The 22,387-nt window shown below is 40.0% G+C and overlaps 1 protein-coding gene across 2 annotated transcripts in view; it reads left to right on the top strand.

Annotated features, from left to right (window-relative positions):
• The window catches only part of fat3a (FAT atypical cadherin 3a), a 687,349-nt gene that overhangs the window by 201,208 nt on the left and 463,754 nt on the right, over positions 1-22,387 (top strand). For both annotated transcript variants that reach the window (XM_073043347.1, XM_073043348.1), the window contains one exon: positions 18,751-18,951. The gene's annotated coding sequence lies outside the window, so the exon portion shown is untranslated. The remainder of the gene's footprint in view (positions 1-18,750; positions 18,952-22,387) is intronic.

Raw genomic sequence — 22,387 nt, 5'->3', positions numbered from 1 at the left:
AAGCAATTCAGGTTTAGTGCTTGGATTTACCTTTTCAAGGCTATGTACTCGGATATTTGTGCTCAACAGTATTGTCTTGTCAAATCATGTCAGATTGGTTGCAATCATCCAAAAGGTGTCATGACATTCATTTTTGTGTGCTCTTGGGTCACGTATCAATATTTGATTCAGCTGAGAACTGCCTCTGATGGATTTCCTGGTGCATTTGATCATGAAGCAATCAGGCATTGCACAGGATATTTCTGCTAAGGTTCAAGAAGTCAACACTATAAAAATGAAAGAGAGGCAATTGATTGTTGCTTTCTCTGACCCTAGTAATCAAGCCAGTCCCCATTGGTGGTAGTGGTGGTAGTAGTCAGGGCATGTACTTGGCTGCTGAACTACCAGCTGAAATCAGAATACAGTTTTGATTATGATTCCCACAAAAAGTGTCTATCCTTTGCAGGAAAAGGTTAGGTTAAAAGCAGCTTTTGCTCCATATCATAAATATAACAGTGTAGAAGGAGTCCCTTTTGCAAGTTACTTTGTCAAGAAGAAACACAGGTCCACTTCTCAAACCTTTTCTTGAACCTTTCTTGGACATTTTCAAATATTTATCCATTTAATCTTAAAACACCTTTGAAAACATTGATGTGCTATCAACTCTGCCCAAATACTTAAGATAATTTCAAACTATCCTGTGTGATTTGTTTCTTGGAGCTTTTAAAATTACATTTGCAATTTACTCTCTCATAGACCAGGAAATTAGATTTTCATTGTTTAACTTGTCAATTTATAACTTTGAATACTCCTTTATTGTATTTCTAATAAGAACAGCCATATTTCTCAGAAGTATTTTTTGTGCAATAATATGTGATCTTCACCATAATTTCTTGCATAAACTTCCATGGCCACCCTTTTGTGTGAGGTCCCTATTTATAGAACCTGTGATTTTGTGTATTATTTTATATAAAGCTTACGTGCTATCATTCTACTCTATAAACCTTTATGTGGCTGTGCCCTCATCACTGTCCTTTTACGCCCTTTGAAGTATGTTGCTAACTTTATGTTTCATATTCTTTCTTCTAAATTATACAACTTTATAAAGGTTCTCAATAAATTTCACCTACTTGCTCTTTTAAAACCCAAGCATAAACCCTGAAATTGTGTAGAATCCACTCAGAATTGAAGCACGTCCATATTGAATAGAGACGCAGAGAGATTACTTTAGTCAGAGGGTGGTAAATCTGTGGAATTTGTTGCCATGAGCAGCTGTGGAGGCCAAGTCATTGGGTGCATTTAAGGCAGAGATGGATAGGTTCTTGATTAGCCAGGTCATCAAAGGGTATTGGGATGACTGGAAGAATAGGATCAACCCATGATTGAATGGTGGAGCAGACTCTATGGGCCGGATGGCCTACTTCTGCTCCTAATTCTTATGGTCTAACATTTAACTGTTAAGCTTTTTCTCATATTGATGCTAAGCACCTAATTCCTCTTCTTTGATGTGTAGACTACCATCTTTGTAAGATGTTTCTGGGCTTGTCCATGCCATTGTAAAATACAGCAGTTGCTGGAAATCTGAAATAAGACACCTACTACTTGAAATACTCAGCAGGTCAGAGAGAGGGAGAGGGAATAGAATCATCTACCTAAAACTTTTAATCTTGTTTTCTCTCCTGCTGAGGTCACAGCATTTTCTGTCCTGTTCATGCCATTAATGAGGCAGTATCAGAATTAGGTTCGCTCAGTCACTGAATAAGACAAATCTTTTTTTCTTTAAATAAAATATATAGACTTTTTCTGCAGCTGTATTTAATCGGTTATGCTATTAGAATGATACTATCCGTGCCTGTGTGTTGCTACTTAAAATGACGTGTAATATTTCTTCATTGAGACTTCTGTTTTGCTTATCCTTCCAACATTTGGAATACAGGGCAGCAATAGTTAATATGAAAGGACATATCTTTAAGGTGATTGTGAAAAGTATAGAAGTAGATCAGAGATAGGTTTTATTTTTACACAGAGCGGTAAGTGCATGGAACGCATTTCCAGGGGTTCCAGACTTTGCAAGGTGCTTTTAGAGTGAGCTTAGTCTGGAATCAGCATTATTGCAGATGGCATGCTATTAGGGTAGGGCATGAATATTTAGGATAGTAAATGTTGTGGGTTCTGCTTGCTTCAATTAAACTTGCATTTTAGGTGCGGAGATGGGTTTGGATGAATTTAGATGTTGCGGAGCTTGACCTATGGTTTGGTAGTAATGAGACTTTGCAGTGCTTGTTTGGAAATTCAGAGGGATTTGGTTCTGGAGCTTGGCAATGGAACTGCAAGCTTTGTCAGCGTGTGTGGTAACAAGAGGCAACCTGAGCTGCTTTTAGATGAGATGGGTTACAAGGAAGTATCATGGCCCACTCTTATAAACTGGAAAAAAAATGTTTGAGTGCATTTTGTGGAGAGTGATAGGTTGAATGTGGAAAGGAAGCCAGAGGATATTCTTGGTGGTTGATTTATAACTTGTTATATCCTGATGAGTCCTGATGAAGGGTCTTGATCTGAAAGATCGACTGCTTATTTCTCTCCATAGATGCTGCCTGATCTGTTGAGTTCCTCCAGCGTTATGTGTGTGTTGCTCTGAATTTCCAGCATCTGCAGAATTTCTTGTGTTAATACCATCTTAAGACTTTTTTGAAAACACTGAACTGGGGCCAGTAATTAATTTTGATATATAAAACTGAATTTATATTTTCTCTGTAAAGTTTGTCAGGCATATCATGCTATATACAAATCCATACTGGCTAGTTTACTTTGGGAAATGTACTTTTTGTTGCTTGTGTTAAACATGAGCAAGCAACTGTAAGCTGGACCCACTTCCAAACTCCAGTTCTATAAAAATGAATAGATTAAATTTCATAAGTGGCGTACTATATGCAGCTTGGCACATGGGATTCATAAGTAAGTTATTCTTCAATGTTTCATGTTATGACTATGTCTCACTGAAGAATTAATTAACAATGATGCTGTGATGCTGATGTTTGAATAATAAAGAAATCTTATTTGCTCTTGTGGGGTTAATATAGAAAAGGACTTTTGATTCTGACAAGAAGGTTTTTTTTCAAAATGTCTGTGTATTATAGAATTTACCATAATAATTTGAACATTCCCTGTAATCTCTACTTGCACATATGTAATGGAAATGTGCAGGATACATTTAAATTAAAGGGAGAGGATGAAGATAAAAAAGATTGAGTAACACAATGTTGACAGTAAGGTAAAACAAAGGGGGAATTATTGCAAATATAACAAGTACTGAGTATTGAACTATCACCCAACATTAAGAATGTGAACATTGGAACGCTATTTCTTTTTCCACAGATGCTGCCTCACTTGCTGACTATTTCCATCACCTGATTTTTTTTAAGAATTTCAGGTCTTCAGTGACTGCAGGTTTTCAATAACTGAGTTACATAATCATACGGTGGAAGTAAATTCAGTGATTATAGAACAGGCACTAGGGCTAAATAGTCCACTCCCATTCTTTGTTCAGGTGCTCTGCTTTAATGAAGAGGTCTGTTCTTGTTCCTTGATACTGGAGGATAGGTTTTATTAATTGGCAGTACTTGTTGCTGTGGATGCAGGCTAATTTAATATAACTATTTCTCTTGTGATCCGAGGTATAATTGCTTATTTAGTGTGCACAAGCACAGATCCTTGAGATATCCACAGGAAAGAAAATGAAGTGGATGAGGCAAAGGCAGTTGAGAGAGTAATACTATAAGAAAGATGGTGTGATTGGAGGTAGAGTGGCACTGAAGCTCTGAGAAATTTCCAGTCAGCACTGAAGCTTCTGCATTTTCTGCTAAACTTGCAAGCAAATCCATTCTTGCCTAGTGCAGATCCCTAGATCAGTTTCTCCAGTTTGGGGAGGTGAGGGGAATGGCAGAACAAGCCCCAGCCATTAAAGCAGCTGAAGATGCTCAGTCCTGAGTCCTGACAAAACTGGAACTGTCAACATTTCCCCGCAAAACTTGGGCTGATAATATGAAACTCAAAGCAGCAGAACTTCAAAATTTCTCCAGCTCTATTTATCTCAGCATTACAGTGGATTCAAACACAACATCAACTTATTTTGAACTTTGGACAGTAGTTATGAGCAGGGAAACGGGTAACGGTTTTGTTACTGAGCTTTCGCCGATATTGGTCATAGGCATTCTTTTGTATTTGGAATGAAAGGTGTTCATCATCAGGGATGTCAAACAAAAACAAGATTGGTGGACTCTATTTTCCACACAGAGGACATTAAATGATACTGTTTTTCTTAGTATGTTCTGAGGAGACTTGCAAATAGAAATGAAATTAACATGTATAATGCAACATGATGCACTATTGATCCTTCAAACTTTTCATCATTTTCATTATAGCAAATGCCACTGTCAATACACCAAATATATTTTTGTGTGCAACACTATATTTAACATTGCCCTTTCTCCAAAAGTGAATCGGCTTGGTTCTACTCTCAAAACAAGCAGAAGTGACGGAGTTAATGAAATATTACAACTGGGCCTATGATATTTAGTTTTTCCTTCTGTCTAATGCAGAAGTCAATTAATCTAGTAAATTAATTTGTCAGATGCACGCAAAGCAATAGTCTATAACAATATAATGTAACGGTTTAAATTCAGAAGATGCAGGATTTGCCAGTGGATAATTTGTTACTAACTTTTAGGTATTTAAATCTGTTTTGGCACAATCCTTCAATTTGATTGAAGTGACCATTTGCTATAAATGGACTAAGAGACTGATAGTTTGCTTGAGCTCTTTGGCATCTTTTTTAAACCAAATTAAAAATGTGTAGTTCTGTCCAAATATTTTACTTAGTAAAGCTGATTTGTGTACCTTAGGCATGTTTTCTGCTGGACCAGCTTAGTATTAGAAATTTAATGAGGCTTAAGAAATTGGATGAAGGGCACACACTATTGTACAAGGGAGAGATTTCACCATTTCAGTCAACTTCTACACATTAATATAGTACAGTATATTTCCTGTTGAGTGATATTTTAAAGCTGTAATGTAAACTTTGACTGTACATCTGAAGCGAATAGAAGAATTCTTTTAAAAATAACAAGTGCTGGTTCCTTTTTTCTGATTATTTTTCCCTTCATTTTATTTTGTTTCTATGCAGCAGCTACTTGGATTGTTACTGAAGTAAAAATACTCAGCTTTAGAACCACTGAGTAAAAACAGGTGATTGTTTCCTCCAAAGAAAAGCAAAGCTATATTTAAAGCATTTGGGGTTTGGGCAAGCCAAGGATCACTTTAAAGGACATGGGAGTTACAAATGGATACTTGCAACAGAATGCAAACTGTAATAGGATTTCCAGAAACTGCAAAGTGGCCAAGTGGAAGTTGAAGAATCTTGTGGCAGTTATTAAATTAATAATAGAATTTGTTTTATATGCCTCAGTGCAGGTTATTATAGTTGAAGTTAAAGAAACTCTTAAATCAGATTAAAAAAATTATCGACTAGAATCATTAACTCTGTTTCTATCTTCACAAATGCTGCCTGATCTGTTGAGTCTTTTCTGCAATTATTTAGAATTTTCAAGAGGCAGAGTAATTTTATTTTCAGTGTTAAGTATACTAATTCAAACTTGAAAGACACTTCACTTGTGCGCCATTATTCACCAACCATGGACATGCAGCAGGTAACCACAGTTCAGTGACTAAGCCAGTCTGATATATTGGTGAAGTTGCCCTTGCTCTGCACTTTACTGCCTGCCTTCTTAGTTACCACAGAGGTCACTTTCAGCAGGCAGTTACAGGTCACCCACTGATGTGCCAAGCAGATGATAGATGCATTGGCTAATGTTTCTTTTCAGCACTGAATATTGCCAGTTGACCAAATCTAAGCCAGTAATTATGCTGTACATGAGCCATACGGTCTAAATAGCTTTCTGTATTTTTCTCCTTTTTTCTAATTATGTATTTAACCCTTAAATACATGTTTTCCATCTGCATTACCCAGCCTTGTGGTACAGCCTTCCACACTCTAACTGCTACACCAGTAGCAACAAGAATTATCCACGTGGTCAGATCTTTTATTGTATCATGAAGACAGTCCACCCACCTCTGGACCATCCTGCTTTGTCCAGACTGTCCCAATGAGTCGTGTTCTGCTGGGAGCTTGAACCATGTTAGCATGATGCAGAAGAATGTTGGGACTTTCTCAGTGCAGCTAGCTAGCTATGCTCACAGAACCACTGCTGAGCTTGTGGTACTACCTCTAAGGCTTTGGAATTGTCCAAGCAAGCTTTGGAAGACATCTGCAGTATACCGGACATTCAAGAGTGTCAGGGAAGTGAAGTTTGTGCAGTGAACGTTACGACTGAGAAGGTGCTCAGGAAGCTTAATGGTCTGAGAGTGGATAAATCTGGACCTGATGGAATGCACCCTCGGGTTCTGAAGGAAGTAGCTGGAGAGATTGCGGAGGCATTAACGATAATCTTTCAGGAACCAACAGGTTCTGGCATTGTACCAGATGACTGGAAATTTGCAAATGTTACTCTGCTATTTACAAAAGGAAGCTTATAGACCTGTTAGTCTGACATCAGTGGTTGGGAGGTTGTTGGAATTGATCGTTAGGGATGAGATTGTGGAGTACGTGGAGGCACATGACAAGATGGGCCAAAGTCAGCATGGTTTCCTGAAATGAAAATCATGCCTGAAAAACCTACTGCAACTCTTTGAGGAAATTACAAGCAGGGTAGACAAAAGTGATGTGGTGAACTTGGATTTTCAGAAGGCCTTTGACAAGATGCTGCACATGAGGCTGCTTAGCAAGATAAGAGCCCATGGAATTACAGGGAAGTTACTAGCGTGGGCAGAGCATTGGCTGGTTGGCAGAAACCAGAGAATGAGAATAAAGGTGTCCTATTCTGGCTGGCTGCCAGTTACCAGTGGAGTTCCACAGGGGTTGGTGTTGGGAATGCTGTTTTTTTTTTACAATGTGTGTCAATGATTTGGACTACGGTATTAATGGATTTGTGGCTAAATTTGCTGATGATAGAAAGATGGGTGGAGGAACAGGTAGTGTTGAGGAAACAGAAAGCTTGTTGAGACTTAGATAGTTTAAGGGATTTAGGCAAAGAAGTGGCAAATGAAATACAATGTTGGAAAGTGTATGATCATGCACTTTTGTGGAAGAAATGAACAGGTAGTCTATTATTTAGATGGGGAAAAAATTCAAAATTCAGAGATGCAAGGGGACTTGAGATTCCTTGTGGAGGATCCCTAAAATTTAACCTCCAGGTTGAGTCGATTGTGAAGAAGGTGAATGCAATGTTGGCATTCATTTCTAAAGGTATAGAATATAAGAGCAGGGATGTGATGTTGAGGCTCTATAAGGCACTTATAGACCAAGTTGAGACCACACTTGGAGTGTTGTGTGCAGTTTTGGGCTCCTTATTTTAGAAAGGATGTACTGACATTGGAGAGGGTTCAGAGAAGACTCCCAAGAATGATTCCAGGAATGAAAGGGTTACTGTATGAGGAACGTCTGGCAGCTCTTGGGCTGTATACCCTGGAGTTCAGGAGAATGAGGGGGGATCTCATAGAAACATTCCGAATGTTAAAAGGTCTGAACAGATTAGATATGGCAAAGTTATTTCCCATGATAGGGGATTCTAGGACAAGAGCGCACAACTTCAGGATTGAAGGACGTCCATTTAGAACTGAGATGTGGAGAAATTACTTTAGTCAGAGGGTGGTAAATGTGTGGAATTGGTTGCTACGAGTGGCTGTGGTGGCCAAGTCATTGGGTGTATTTAAGGCAGAGATAGATAGGTTCTTGATTAGCCAGGGCATCAAAGGGTATGGGGTGAAGGCAGGGGAGTGGGGATGACTGGAAGAATTGGATCAGCCCATGATTGAATGGCAGAGCAGACTCGATGGGCTGAACAGCCTACTTCTGGTCCTGTATCTTATGGTCTTACGATCTTTGAACAATATGGGCAGGAGGTGGGCCCAGGTGACTGGATGGATCTAGTTTGCTCATTGTATTATGTTAGGTTGAATGAAAACAACATTATAGTGTACAAGCCAGTTTTTGCATTAGTAACTGGAATAGTGACTGAGTAACAATTTATTTATTTGCCAGTTTGGTTCGAAGTACAGATGAGTTGCAACTTGCAGTTGTAAATTAAATGTTTTTTGCACTGGAGTGTACATGGTTATTAATAAGGTTTGAAAGCTTGATTAGTGAAGTGGGAGGAAAGGTCCAATGTAATCTTCAGATTAGATTTTTGAAAGCTGTCATTAGTTATGGCTACTTCAATTTCTAAAGGTCTAATCATTTCTCATCAGTATCCCCCATTTTGTCTGTTTTTAGTTACATAGACTTTGTTATAGCAGGTGATTTCAACTTTCCAGATATTGACTGGGAATCCCATACTGTAAAGGACTAGATGGGATAGAGTCTGTCAAATGTGTTCAGGGAAGTTTCCTGCATCAGTACGTTGAAGCCTCCACGAGAGAGCGTGCCATACTGGATCTGCATTAGGGAATGAGACAGGGCAGGTGACAGAAGTTTGTGTAGGGGAACACTTTGCATCCGATGACCACAATGTTATTAGTTTCAAAGTAAATATGCAAAAAGATAGGTCTGATTCACAGGTTGAGATTCTCAATTGGAGAAAGGCCAGTTTTGATGGTATCAGAAATGATCCGGCAAGTGTGGATTGGGACAGACTGTGTACTCGGTAAGTGGGAGGCCTCCAAATATGGCATTTTGAGAGTACAAAGCTTGTATGTGCCTGTCTGAATAAAAAGTAAAAATAACAAGTGTAGAGAACTTTGGTTTTCAAGTGATATTGAGGCCCTGGTTAAGAGAAAAAAGGAGTTGCATAGCAGATATAGACAAGTAGGAACGAATGAGGTGCTTATTGAATACAAGAAATACAAGATAACTTAAAGAAATAAATCAGGAAGCCTAAAAAAAGGCATGATGTTGCTCTAGCAGACAAGGTCAAGGAGAATCTTAAGAGATTCTACAAGAATGTTAAGAGCAAAAGGATTGCAAGGGATTAAATTGATCCTCTGAAAGAGCAAAATGGTAATCCATGTGTGGAGCCAAAACATATGGGGGAGATCTTAAATGTATTCTTTGCATTTGTATTTACTTGGAAGACAGATACAGAGTCTATAGAAGTGAGGTAAAGTGGCATCTACTCAGATTACAGAGGAGGAGGTGTTTGCTATGCTGAGGCAAATCAGGGTGGATAAATCCCCAGGGCCTGACAAGTGCAGAAATTGCTGGGGCCCTAGCAGATATATTTATAACTTCCTTAGTGACAGGAAAGGTACCAGAGAATTGGAGGCTAGTTGGTGTTGTTCTGCTGTTTAAGAAAGGGTCTGACCAGAAACCAGGAAATTATAGGCTGGTGAGTCTGACATCAGTTGTGGGAAAGTTATTGAATGGTATTCTACGGTACGGGATATAAAACTATTTGGATAGACAGGGACTGATTAAGAATAGTTAGCATAACTTTATGCATATTAGGTCATGTCTAACCAAACTTACAGAGATTTTCAAGGAAGTTACAAGGAAAGAGGAAGGTAAGGCAGTGGATGTTGTCTGTTTGTACTTTAGTAAGGCATTTGACAAGGTCATCCACGGGAGGCTGATCAATAAGATTCAGCCAATCAGCTTTCGGGAAGAGATAGTAAATTGGATTATGTTGGACAGTGATAATGTAAGTTGTCATAGGCCTGTTACCCTTGTCTGGTGGAGGGACAGATGACATGGTAACTATGTAACTTCGGTTTTAGTGAGAACTAGGCCGCAAACCTTGTGCTTGCGTGCTACTGTGGACCAGGTGAGAGATGTGGAAGTACTACAGCATGGTGTCCACACTCAGCCGGGGCCTGGCCTCTCCCATTGCTGCTGCCCTCTTGTGTTCGAGTGTTGGAATGACAAGCTGGATTTTGTGTGTCTGCATATTGCCGGGAGACTACCATCGATTGCCGGACATTGTTCCTCAGGATCTTGGACTATATATGGTTTTTTTTCCCCCCAGTGAATATGCTTCTTTCCTTGATATTTTGAATGTTACTTGCTGTGTTGAATGTTTTGCACCTTGGCCTCTGTGGAATGCTGTTTTGTTCTGCTGCATCTATGTATGGTTTGAATGATAACTAACCTTGATTTGATAACGTGGTTGATTGCATCAGCAAATTTGCGGATGACACCGAGATTGGGCGTGTAGTGGACTGTGAGGAAGGCTATTATAGCTTGCAGAGGGATCTGTGTCTGCTGGAAAAATGGGTTGAAAAAAATGGCAGATGGAATTTAATGCAGACAAGTGCTATGTGTTGTACTTCGGTAGGATTAACCAAGGTAGATCTTACATAGTGAACGGTAGAGCACTAAGGAGTGCGGTGCAACAGAAGTATCTGAGAATACAGGTACATAATTCATTGAGAGTGTGTCACAGGTAGGGTCATAAAGAATGCTTTTGGCACATTAACCTTCATAAAGTGCATTGTATTGAGTACAGCATATGAGATGTTATGTTGGAGTTGGTGAGGCTTAATTTGGATAATTGTGGGCAATTTTGGTCACCTACTTACAGAAAAGATGTAAATAAAGTTGAAAGGTACAGTGGAAATTAACAAGGATGATGCCAGGTATGGAGGACCTGAGTTACAAGGATAGATTGAATAGGTTTGGACTGTATTCTTTAGAATGTAGAAGATTGAGAGGAAATTTGATGGAGATGTTCAAAATTATGAGTGGTTTAGATAGGTGGAGGCAGGCTTTTTCCACTGAGGATGTGTGGGTGGGACTATAGCCAAAGGTCATGGATTAAGAGTGAAAGATGAAAAGTTTAAGGGGAACATGAGGGAAACTTCATCACTCAGAGGGTTGTAAGAGATTGGAATGGGCTGCCAGCAGAAGTGGCCTAAGCAAGCTCGCTTTCAACATTTAAGTTTGGATAGGTTCATGGGTACTAGGGATTTGGAAAGCTACGGTCCTGGTACAGGTTGTTGGGAGCAGGCAGTTTAAATGGTTTTGGCATTGACTGGTTGGGCCGAAGGGCCTGTTTCTGTGCTGTATAGCCATCACATTCCAGTTCTGGCTTTCTGAGGTGACCCCTTCCAAGATGAGTAAACATAATGACTGCATTAAGATCTTCATTGGAAAACTAGTTCCAAGTAATCTTGGGCTGTATTTTCATTCTGTTTGTTGAAAATTAAAATTTAAGTATCATCCTGTCAGTCTGAGTCATGTTTCCCCAATTTGATGCCATCAGTTGTCAAACTTCCCTTGAATTAATTTGATATGTGTTTCCAGGTTGCACAATCTTTGATGTACAGAGATTGAAACATGCTTCCTGGTCTGTAACAAACAGCATTGAACTATATCAAAAAGTGTTGTGTTATTTATGAAAAGTTGGTATCAGTTTACCTGTTTACACTGGCAAGCAACAACTGTTACCTTTTCTAAGTGTTGGCATTTGATGTGAAAAGAAATAAATAAGAGCAATTTTAACAGTTATGCAAGCTGGCCAATTAAATGAAAGGAGTATTGACCTAGAACAAAACTGTCAGCTTGGATTTTCTCACTGACTGTAGTTATTAAAGGGAATGGTGCCATGAACCAAATTAGAATTGAGAGGTTATTAGTGACCCAATTGCCTGTTTGCATTTAAAGTCCATAGTGGTGCTGAATTGGCTGGTCACTATTGGAAAGGTACTGAGCATCTCCTTCAGCATTTGTCTGTGCTCATGATATGGTGCGTCTGAAGGAACCCTTGGAAAACCAACTCAACATCAATCCTCATCAATACTTCTGCATTATCATCTGCAGCTCTTGGCTGTAAAAGAACATCAAGTTAGCTAGTCTGCCCTTGCTGTGACAGGAAGTAGAATAGTGGATGAAAGTACAAATTGAAAGTGACATTTTTTTGTATGCAAAAGACAGCAGGTGATCTATATTTATATTTTGATTTGACTTATTGCTTTATTCAGATGTCCTTTAGTAAGCTTGTTTCATATATATTTTGTATTATATGTTGCTGCAGTGATGTGAAACTCCTCCAAGCAGTACAATGATTTTTTATTAAAATGGCTTTGATTAAAGTCCACATTCATCTTACCCTTCAAACTTATTATAGATTCTGAAACTTATAAAAATGTAATGTAGCTGTTTTCTTTGATTAATGATGAAGTAGTTAAAAGAGACTATGTTGATAATGTTTTCTTGCAGTATGGGAATGCCATTTTTTGACTCAGATTTTCTGTATTTGCGGTAGTTTCTCTGTTCAATACCACAAGTTGTAAACAGCCATTTTTCTCATTTGTATCGTCCTGTCACACCTTACAAACCTGTGGCTTTGCTGGTCTTCAGTGCACTGGAACACAAGTAATAACATTGCCTGCGGATCTACAGTTGTTTATGGCTGTTACTCAAGTAACCTACAAATATAATGAATGTTCTTCTAAGCTTGCATTGGGGGGGGGGGTCAAGATTTTATTCAAATGAATATTTTTCGTACGTCAAAAAAATATTGATTTTATTGCAAGTTACTATTATCTATTTTTTATTGTGCGTTCGGACATACTGATGTGAGATACCAATGAAAGAACTGAAACATTTTTCTTTAAGGTATTAAAATCAATGGGTGTTTACAGTGTTTTTGTGGGGTGGGTTTTGTTAATTGGAATCTGGGAGCCTTAGAAGATGCACTGCTGGACCTCCAGCATGGCTAGAAGCAGGAATGAGAGGCTGATTTACCTGAGAAAGTTAAGCAAATGGAGGAGAAAGAGAGTTTGGTGAAGATAGGTTGTGTACCAAGTTTTATCCTGTATCCGCACTCCAGCCCACCTGTTTGAGCAAGCTAAGGTTTACAGAGTATGACAGAAATGTATCTTCATCTACAGACAGAACTCCAGGCACACTCCCATACCAACACTCAGGCTGCTCTGTCTGTAAAGATTAAAGTCACTGTTGACCTGAAAAACTTCTTCTGTGGATCAGAGAGCTAGCAGTGAATAATATATGCCTTTCCCAATTTTCAGCAGACTGCTGGGTATAGGGCATTTGGGCACCCTCTCTATTCAAACGGAGGTGCAACTATTATTCTTGCCTTGAAAGATAAAGGCTATCATCTCTGGTCTTGTTTTCTCTTTCCCTTCTATCTCTGTTAATGACACAGAGTCTCTGCATCGTGGCTACTAGGAGAGGAGAATGTAAGTGGGCCCTTTGCTGTTGCTTGAAGCTTCAGAAATATCCCACGGTTCTCCCGGAAGAGAGCATTGTATTCTGTCATCACCTGCCTCATCTAATACTTTGTAATCTGGCAGTCATGCAATCACAGTCCTGGCTGCACAATTAAAAAGATGAAGCAAAAAGTATCTTTAGACTTCCTCTCCCCCACCTGCCCAAATGTATTGCCAAGGAGCAAGCACCTTTTCCCTTGATCTGTGGGCAGTGCACTGTTGCCACAAACCAACAATTTTCACAAGATATGCAACTGATATTAAACCTGAATTTGATTTGGCATAGTATCGCTATGCCCCTTGCCCCCCCCCCAAACAAACAAACAAACAAACACACACACACACACACACACACACACACTCTCTCTCTCTCTCTCTCCTCCCCCCTCCCCTTCTCCTCTCCTCCCTCCCCATTCTCTCCCTTCCACTCCCTCCCCGTTCTCTCCCTTCCCCCTTCCACTCCCTATCCCGCCCATCCTTCCCCACTCACCGCCCCTTCCCCATTCTGCAACCCCCTCCCACACTCCAACACCCCTCCCACACTCCAACACCCCTCCCACTCTCCCATCTCGCTCCCATCTCCCACCCCCAATCTCCTGCTCCCACTTCCCCCCTCCTGCCCCCCCTCTCTCTCTTGTTCCCCCTCACCCCCCATCTTCTCCCTTTCCCTTTATGTGAGGGATTAATGAATGAGGTGTAGAGTGGTTTGGTTTCTGCATTGACTGAATAGCAAGCAGCATAATCTAGAAATAGTGATGTGGTGATAAATTTGAGAGTGCAATTAGGCATCTGTTGGCAGAAGGGAATTTGTTGCAGTTTCTACAAATACTGCCTTACATGCAATGAATACCATTAAACACCTTGCAGCAAAAGATCAGATGAAGAGGCATCACTTTGGACCATGCTTCTCACAGTTGCATTATTTTAGCCTTCCAGTGTGAAAGGTCTTCATCTGTCCGTTCTTTTTTGCTAGATCCTGGAGTTGGAGCTCTTGCCAGGGAAACAGGATATCTTTTTCCATGCCTGTGTGAGGAATTGAGGATAAAAAAATATCATTTTGAACCCATATAACAGAGTAACAGCTAAAAGAATAATTGGGATTGAACAGGAATTTTTGAATTGAAATAAACTCTGTCTTCAGTTAGCTATTAAAAAACCAGCTTATTCTAGTTCCCTTTGGTATGCAGAGAGAGACATTGAGAGTTGATAACATTATACTTTGTACCCTCGTTTGAGTAGGATGAGGAGGACTCACTGATAAGGACAGGAATGAACATCCATCTGTAATTAAGTCAGGGCCTTGTAAAGGGAATAACTGATAAGGACTGGACAGTACATCCATCTGTAATTAAAACCTTGATTTAACGAACTCTCTTATCTGTAACTAAGTTTTGCACCAACAGGCTTGGTGGGATTACCAGTTCTAATAACATCTGCAGCAGTAATATATGGGACTTACTATGTATAAATATATGGCTGTAACCTGACTTAAGGGGTCCACTTATCGGATGGTGGCAGTACTTACGTGCCTTCCCTTTGGCAACTGGGTCTCAAACTCCTGCAGGAGGGTGCGCAATAAACTGCTGTAACTCTAACAAGCTGGTCTCCCGAGTTTTATTCAGATTCGACTTTAACAGGTGCTCCCTTCACCAGGGTCAGTGAATCCCAGAGATGGTAGGAGTCAGTGGTCACATCTTAGAGCTGCTAATGTCATAAATTAGTTTCAATGGGACTCCTAAAATTACTCAAGGTTAGGTGTACTAACCATTAAAATTTTGTTATTGGCACATGCTGATTGATATGTTACTTTATTGAGGTGTACCTACCTGTGAGATTTGATTGCCAGTGGTGTTGGGTCAATTTGTTTTCATGAGTTTCTAGGCCTTGTGTTTTGGGACACTGAATAATATCTAACCACACATTTTTTTCTTTGACGATTCGCCTCTTCAAAGTTAATTTTCTCAAATCCCTCAGCGGTTAATTGCTCCTTGGCATCTGATGCTCTTAGTTTCTCCAGAGAATTTATTCCAAATGTTCAAGCAGCAAATCCACCATACCACATTGATGAATGCAGCAGCAGCAGATGTACTTGCAAGCAAGTTGATGCTTGATTGCATTTGTATGGTGGGCCGGTGGCTGGTTAGAGAGCTGAGGAAGGTATACTTGAGAGTCTCGAGGGTGCTTGAAGCTTGTTTCCTCTGGATTGTCATTAGTTACCCTAGGCTCATGTAGAAACGGAAAGATGAGAATTTGCATCATAAACCATCTTTCTGTTTTATTTGAAAATCCCACTTTCTTGGTACTGTGATGTTTACCTTTCCTCTGACTTTCCCTAAATCTGTTCACTTTATACTTCTAGGATATTTCCCATGACTCCAAATATTCTATCAGCTGTCCAGTTTGCTTTCCTGATTGAATTCCACTCCATTTGAGCAATAGGCAAAACCTATCCATTTTAACAAGAAAAATAAGCTGAGAAATTGGATCAAATAACACCCTGTTTATGTGCAGTTTGTGCAAAAATCATTTTAAACAAATGTAGATTGGACTTCCAGTATTTCCAAGTGAAATTACTGCCACTGCAAAATCCGACAAGCACAGTTCTCATATCAGCGTGCCTTATGTTTTACAGGCAAGAGTGCAGACCTAGTGATGCCATGATTATAGCTGTGTCACTTTTTTCCTTGGTGGCATGGGTTATGTGTATGAACTTCAATTTCTATAACCTTTTGTCATACAGTTTCAGAGTAATCATTCTACTTTGTTGCTTTTATTATATTTGAGAGACAGTTTTCAGACCTTATGAAACCTTATTGGACCATTTCTGGACTTGCTACAGGCTGATCAAACCCTTCAAAGTTCACAGTATCCTAGACTCAACAGGAAATGCTTTCCTCAACTTCCTGATGCACTCATATAAAAGCTGCCATGGTGGCATTAGCAGCTGTAGGTGAGGAATGAGGAATGAGGACGAGACCGTACCTCAAGAATGTGGCATTCTTCACTAAGAATCTTTACCATTTGGGGCACGTGTTTTTCTCGTTACTGCCATCAGGAGGAGGTACAAGAGTGGGAAGACCCACACTCAACAATTTAGAAACAGGTTCTTCCCTCCACTATCAGTTTCTGAATGGTTCACCGTGGACCACTACATGTTTATTTTCGATTTCACGGACTTGTCAATGTTTTAAGTCATAGTGCTACATGGATTGTGGCTGCAGTCTGTTTATTTGTAAGGTTTCTCCATTTCCATTAGAGTTTGTGAGGGTATTTTAAAGATTAGCTTTATTTGTCATATGTACACCAAAACATACAGTGAATTGTGTTGTTCGTGTCAACAACCAACACAGTCCGATGATATGCTCAGACTGCCGGCTCCAACACAGTGTGCCCACAACTTACTAACCTTAACCTGTATGTCTTTGAAATGTGGGAGGAAGCAGGAACACTTGGATGACTTGAGAGTTGTTCTTATCTAGAACTGATGCTCAGATCCAAAATGGGATGACTAGTTGTAAAGCACAGCAGTATATGCTGCCTAATCCTTGTGACGTAGGACATCAGTGTCCTGAACCTGACATGAATTGACTTTAGGAATTGTGCAAAACAAGATTACGATGATCTGCTGGAATTCAGACACGGAGCAGAGTCAGCCGATTAACCCCATCTCATGGATGTCTGATCTCTATATTCCTGGTAACAGTTCTGCACAATCAGACCACCAACCGGCACTGTATTCACATTGCCAACCTCAGCACTCTTAGATGCTCTCTGTTCAAGTTCACTGTATGTCCACTCTCCTGTTTGGTGCTGCTTCTAGAAGAAGCAGAAGTCTTCTGGCAATGTAATTCATTGATCCTTCAGGGGAAGCAGTTTTCAATGTGTTCTGGAAGTCGGGGCTGCAAAAAAAATATAGCCTTGAATATTTAAAGTCACCTAAGTCTGTAACTGAAAAAAGGACGTTTACTAGGATAAAATGTATTTGCTATTGTTTTCAACATAGCATCTCTATTAAATAAACCTAACAAGTGAATTACAAATGTCAAGTTTTCAATACCCTTTGCCAATCAGATCCAGATTACAGTCGGCCCTCCATATCCGCAAGGGATTGGTTCTGGGACCCCTCGTAGGTACTAAAAAATGTGGGATGCTCAAGTCTCTTATTTAACCTGTTTCAGTATGGTGGACTTTAGGACACAGCTGAACCCCAAGCATTATTTAACCTGTCTCAGAGCGGTGGTCTTTAGGACCCGGCGGAGCTCTGAATCCACAGTGTTGCTGTTCACGAAAATAATCACGATCACGATTGAAAATAAAGTGGAAATAATAACGTGATCGGAAAGAGGTGAAACACTATCAGTCATTGGAAAAGTGTTAGGCTACAGCTGGTCAATGATCGGAGCAATTTTAAAGGATAAAGTGAGAAAGGCCCTGCCCTGATGAAAGCTACAGTTATTACTAAGCAATGCAGTGGTTTAATTATTGAAATACATATGTTTCTTAAGTGTTTTATATGCATAGAAAGGTAAAATATATACTATTTTCTAAGACAAATGTTTGACTAACTGACGCTAATTAATACTAGATGTAGCTGTTCCGACTTACTTAGTAAGATAACCTGATTTTTTTCGATCCCGATCCACAATAACCTACGCATGTCCTCCCGTATACGTTAAATCATCACTACAATACTTGTAATACCTAATACAATGTAAATTCTATGTAAATAGTTGTTATACTGCATTGTTTAGGGAATAATGACAAGAAAGAAAGTCTGTACATGCTCGAAGAACAACTGCTGAGAGAGAACTTCTGGGTTCCCTCGATTTGCAGTTGGTTGAGTTCGCACATGCCGAAATCGTGGATAAGGAGGGCCGACTGTAATTTATTTAGCAGATATATATTTAGCAGCATAGGATGAAATGTGCTGTTTGTGTTAACAACCAATGAAACCTAGGGATGTGCTTGGGCAGCCCGCAAGTGTTAGCGCTCATTTTATAAGTATTATTGTATGCAAAAATTACTACTGTGCAATTAAAAGTCATTTGTGATGTTTCATAATAATTGTCAGATGGTAAGTATTTGCTGTTAGTCAGTATGACAAGTATTATTTGCATACTGTAAAAAAATGTTTAAATAAGAACCAAATGCAAAAAATGCACCTTTGGATGGGCAGCATCTTTGTAGAGAGAAAGTGGATGTTCTTTGCCAGGATTGGAAAAGGCAGAAATGTAACCTAAATTGGGAAAAGTTGGGCAGATTACCGTGGGGATAGGAGGAAGAAACAAGCAAGTAATTTAATGATGATGTTTAAGAGAGTATAATAAACTTCTGTTCTATCCATGATACCTGTGATTACACTGAATTTTATCAGCTCAACTAAAAAGTTTAAAAAGCTGAAATGTTAATCATTTCCCGTTTTTGTACAAGTGCTTTAGTATGGTTATGAAAATGTTCATACTTTTGTAACAGTAATTTTTTATGCAATTACAGGAAATGGATGTCACTGATGAGGGCCGACATTTACTGCCCATCCCTAACTGCTGTTGAGATCATGCTGATGAGCCTACTGCATGAACTGGTGCTGCTCGTCTGATGAAAACTGGTCATACAACTGTGTGGCTCGTTGAAACATTTTGGAGAACTCACAGGGATCATTTGTCTGGGCCCAGAGTTACCCATAGATCAAACTGGGTAAGGTTAGTCATCTTGCAGATAAGATTTTGCAGAAATTGTGAACTTCCACAATTATATTAATAATAACCAATTTTATTAGATTAATCACCAATTTAGTTCTTCAGTTTTTGTGTGTGAATTGAACCTGCCTCTCAATTACCAGCACAAACACAGAGATAAAGTTTGAAGCAAACACAAAACTGCAGGTAATTGAAATCTGACATAGAAATAGAAAATCCGTAAATGCAGAGCAGATCGCAGATCGGTCAATGTTTATGGAGAAATTAAATAGTTATTAATTTAAGCCAATAACCTTACATCTGAATTATAATAAATTATAAATTAGAAAATACAATACGGGATAGGAAGGAACGAAAGAACAAAACGAAGTCTGAATAAAATGAAATACAAGCAAGATTAAATGACATTCGACAGAATGGTACAAGGAAAGGGTGGACTAGGGGCAAAATATTATCAGAATCTGTTAAATTTAATGTTGAGGTTGGAAAGATGTAGTGGGCCCCATGGGGGGGGGGGGGGAGTGGTAATATTCATCAAGACAGAAGACTGCATGGCGTGTTCAAACAGTATAGAAGCGTGCAGACAGGAACTCACTGTGGGTTTGGAATGGAGACTTAACATTTTGTGATACCAATAGAACTGGAGCAGTGAATGGAAATGTTCAAAAGCCATCACACAATTTGAGTTTTGCCTTCTCAATGGTGAGGAGACCCCAAGCTGATCAGCGGTACTGTAACGGAAATGAAAATTTTAAAAAAATACAAATGCTGGAGATCTGAAATAGAAACCGAAAATGCTGGAAACACAAAGCAGGTCAGGCCATGTGGGAAGGGCAAAGGATTTAATATTGCAAGTCAAAGACCCTTTGTTAGAGCTTGGAGGGAAGACAAAGGAACCTTGTCAAGCTGCAGGAAGGGTGGGGGAGGGGGATAGCTTTGAAAGGTTAAAACCAAGGTGACCGTGGGGATAAACTGTACACAAGGTTATCTGGCAGTGTGCGAATGGGAGCAATTAGAGGTTGAGAATGTGACACAAAAGGACTTGCAAAATGCAGAGTAGAAAAACATACTCAACAGTGCAGGCTGGACATATTCTCCATTCCCAGAGGAAGATGAAGGGGAAAATAAACAATATACAAATATCGCAGCTAAAAGACTGATACAGACTAAAAAATAAAGTTGTGAAGTTCAGTATTAAGTCCTGAAGGCTGCAGTGTGTCCAGTTGATGTTAGAAGTCGATGAGCTGTTTCTCAAGCATGCATTGGTTCTCATTGTAACAAGACAGGAGGCCACAGACTGATGGGTGAGAGTGGGATGGAGGATTAAAATAGTAGGCAACAGGAGACTCTGGGCTGGCTCAATGGGCAGAACACCAGTGTTCTAGAAAGCACTCACCCAGTCTGTGTTTGGCTTTTCCATTGTAGAGGAGATCATATTGTGAACACTAAAGGCAGTACACCAGATGCAGAAAGGTGCAAATGCTGCCTCACCTGGAAAGACTGTCTGTTATTGGATGCTGGGAAGGGAAGAGTTGTTAGGACAAGTGTTGGATCACTTGCTGTAAGGAAAGATGGTTGATGGGAGTTACAACGTGAAGCAGGGAGTTACAAAGGGGTTGTGCAAAATGTTAAAAGGGGAAGAGGAGGACAGTTGTGCCTGAAACTGGAAATCGGCAAGAATGATGTTGAGTTCAGATGCTTGTTGAGTGGAAGTTGAAGAAAGGGGTACCGCTATCATTGTTCTGTTCTAGAGGAGAGAGGTTAAGTACAGAAGTGTGGAAAATGGAGGAACTGTGGTCAAACCGTTTTTTAACAATTATATACAGAAAGCCCTCATTCAGGAAGAATGAAGGCATTCATTCAGAGGTACGTGCAGAAAGTCTCACCATTGGAGCAAATATAACTGAGATAGAGGAACTGAGAGAATGGAATGGAGTCTTGATAAAGGGTTTTGGCCCAAAATGTCGACTGTTTATTGCTCCATAGATTCTGCTTGACCTGCTGGGTTCCTCCGTCATTTTATTTGTGCATTGTTCTGGACTTTCAGCATCTGCAGAATGTTGTGTTTATTGTGTCTATAGAGGAGCAAAGTGGTACAAAGTTTGAGTTGTAGTGGCAGTCAGTGGGCTCACTAGTGAGTTGTGTGACTTGTCGCACCATGTTTCAGTCTGCTTCAGCTACTCGGGTTGGGGGGGGGGTGGGGAATGGGTGCGTAATCCAACAAATGGTGGAAATCTTCTCTTGTGATCACAAGACCCTTTTGGATATTGGTAATGTCAGATTCACTGGTTCTTTGCGAGACCAACGACGGGAGAGTCGTGTTGTCTCGGTTGTTGTGCAGACAAAGCCCTCATGCCTGTTGTGGTTGCCGGTGAAGTAGATGCTGACTGACTGTGTGCCATTAGATTGTGTACTGGGCTGGTGCTGCCCATTGGTGCTGCCCTCCAGTGTTCAGTCCTGGGAAGTTAAGTTGGATTATGTTTTTCAGCGGCCGTAATTGCATGAAATGAGAAACTGCTGCGGCTTGTTCTTGCAGAAATTTGGCTTCAGGACAACATCAATGCAGCATCAATACACAGGCCATGACACGCAAAGACTTGTGCTATTTTATGATTATTTTAAAATATTTTTTGTGACATTGTTTTTCTGCTATCATAATTGTTGTGCTATATGTGTTGTACCCTGTGTGGGACTGTTGGTACTGTGCTTTGCACCTTGGCCCCAGAAGAAAGTTGTTTCATTTGATGTGTGGTTGAATGACAGACTTGATCTTGAAATCCAGTGTACAGGGACAAGCTGAAGTGATAAGTCCACAAAGACAGTTCTACCTGGGATCTTGGGAGGAAATAAAAGCAATGGATGTGTAGTTGGAGCACTCAGATTTGTGAAGAGAAGAGCTCAGGGGTGATACTGCTACTTAGAGACTGGTTTGGTGCTTAGTGGTCCAGAGTGTTTCAGAATTACTGTTCAGCTTTTGGAAGGTGGAGTTCGGTTCACGGAATTATAATACTGCCATGTTTGATGGTAGGCTTAATGTCAGAGTTCAGGTTGGTCCTTGGTAGAATGGATGCTGAAGGTTCAAAAGAGGGTGGTTTGTGTATATAGAGTAAAATCGAAATTGAGTTGATCAATGTCATATCAGCAATTAGCAGTGAGAGGAGAAAGTGTTCTAGGTGCAACAAACTTCTAAAGGCAAGTGTATGGGTCGTTCTATGTTTGGGCTCCGTTTCTTTCTCTCAGTTTCTCCTCATGCACTATAACAGCGTCAGTGACCCGAGTCAACTTTGCCCCTCTCTGTAAAGAGTCTGTCCTGTACATTCTCTCCATGACTGTGTGGGCTTCTTCCAGTTTCCTCCCATTTTCCAAAGGTGGATGGGTTAATACGTTAATTAGTTACATGGGTATAACTGGGTGGTGTGGGTCCATAATTATTG

The sequence above is a fragment of the Hemitrygon akajei genome, chromosome 4 (assembly GCF_048418815.1).
Source record: "Hemitrygon akajei chromosome 4, sHemAka1.3, whole genome shotgun sequence".
Taxonomy (NCBI): domain Eukaryota; kingdom Metazoa; phylum Chordata; class Chondrichthyes; order Myliobatiformes; family Dasyatidae; genus Hemitrygon; species Hemitrygon akajei.
Note: the sequence above shows the minus strand (reverse complement) of the source record. Positions and strands in the feature narration are given on the sequence as shown.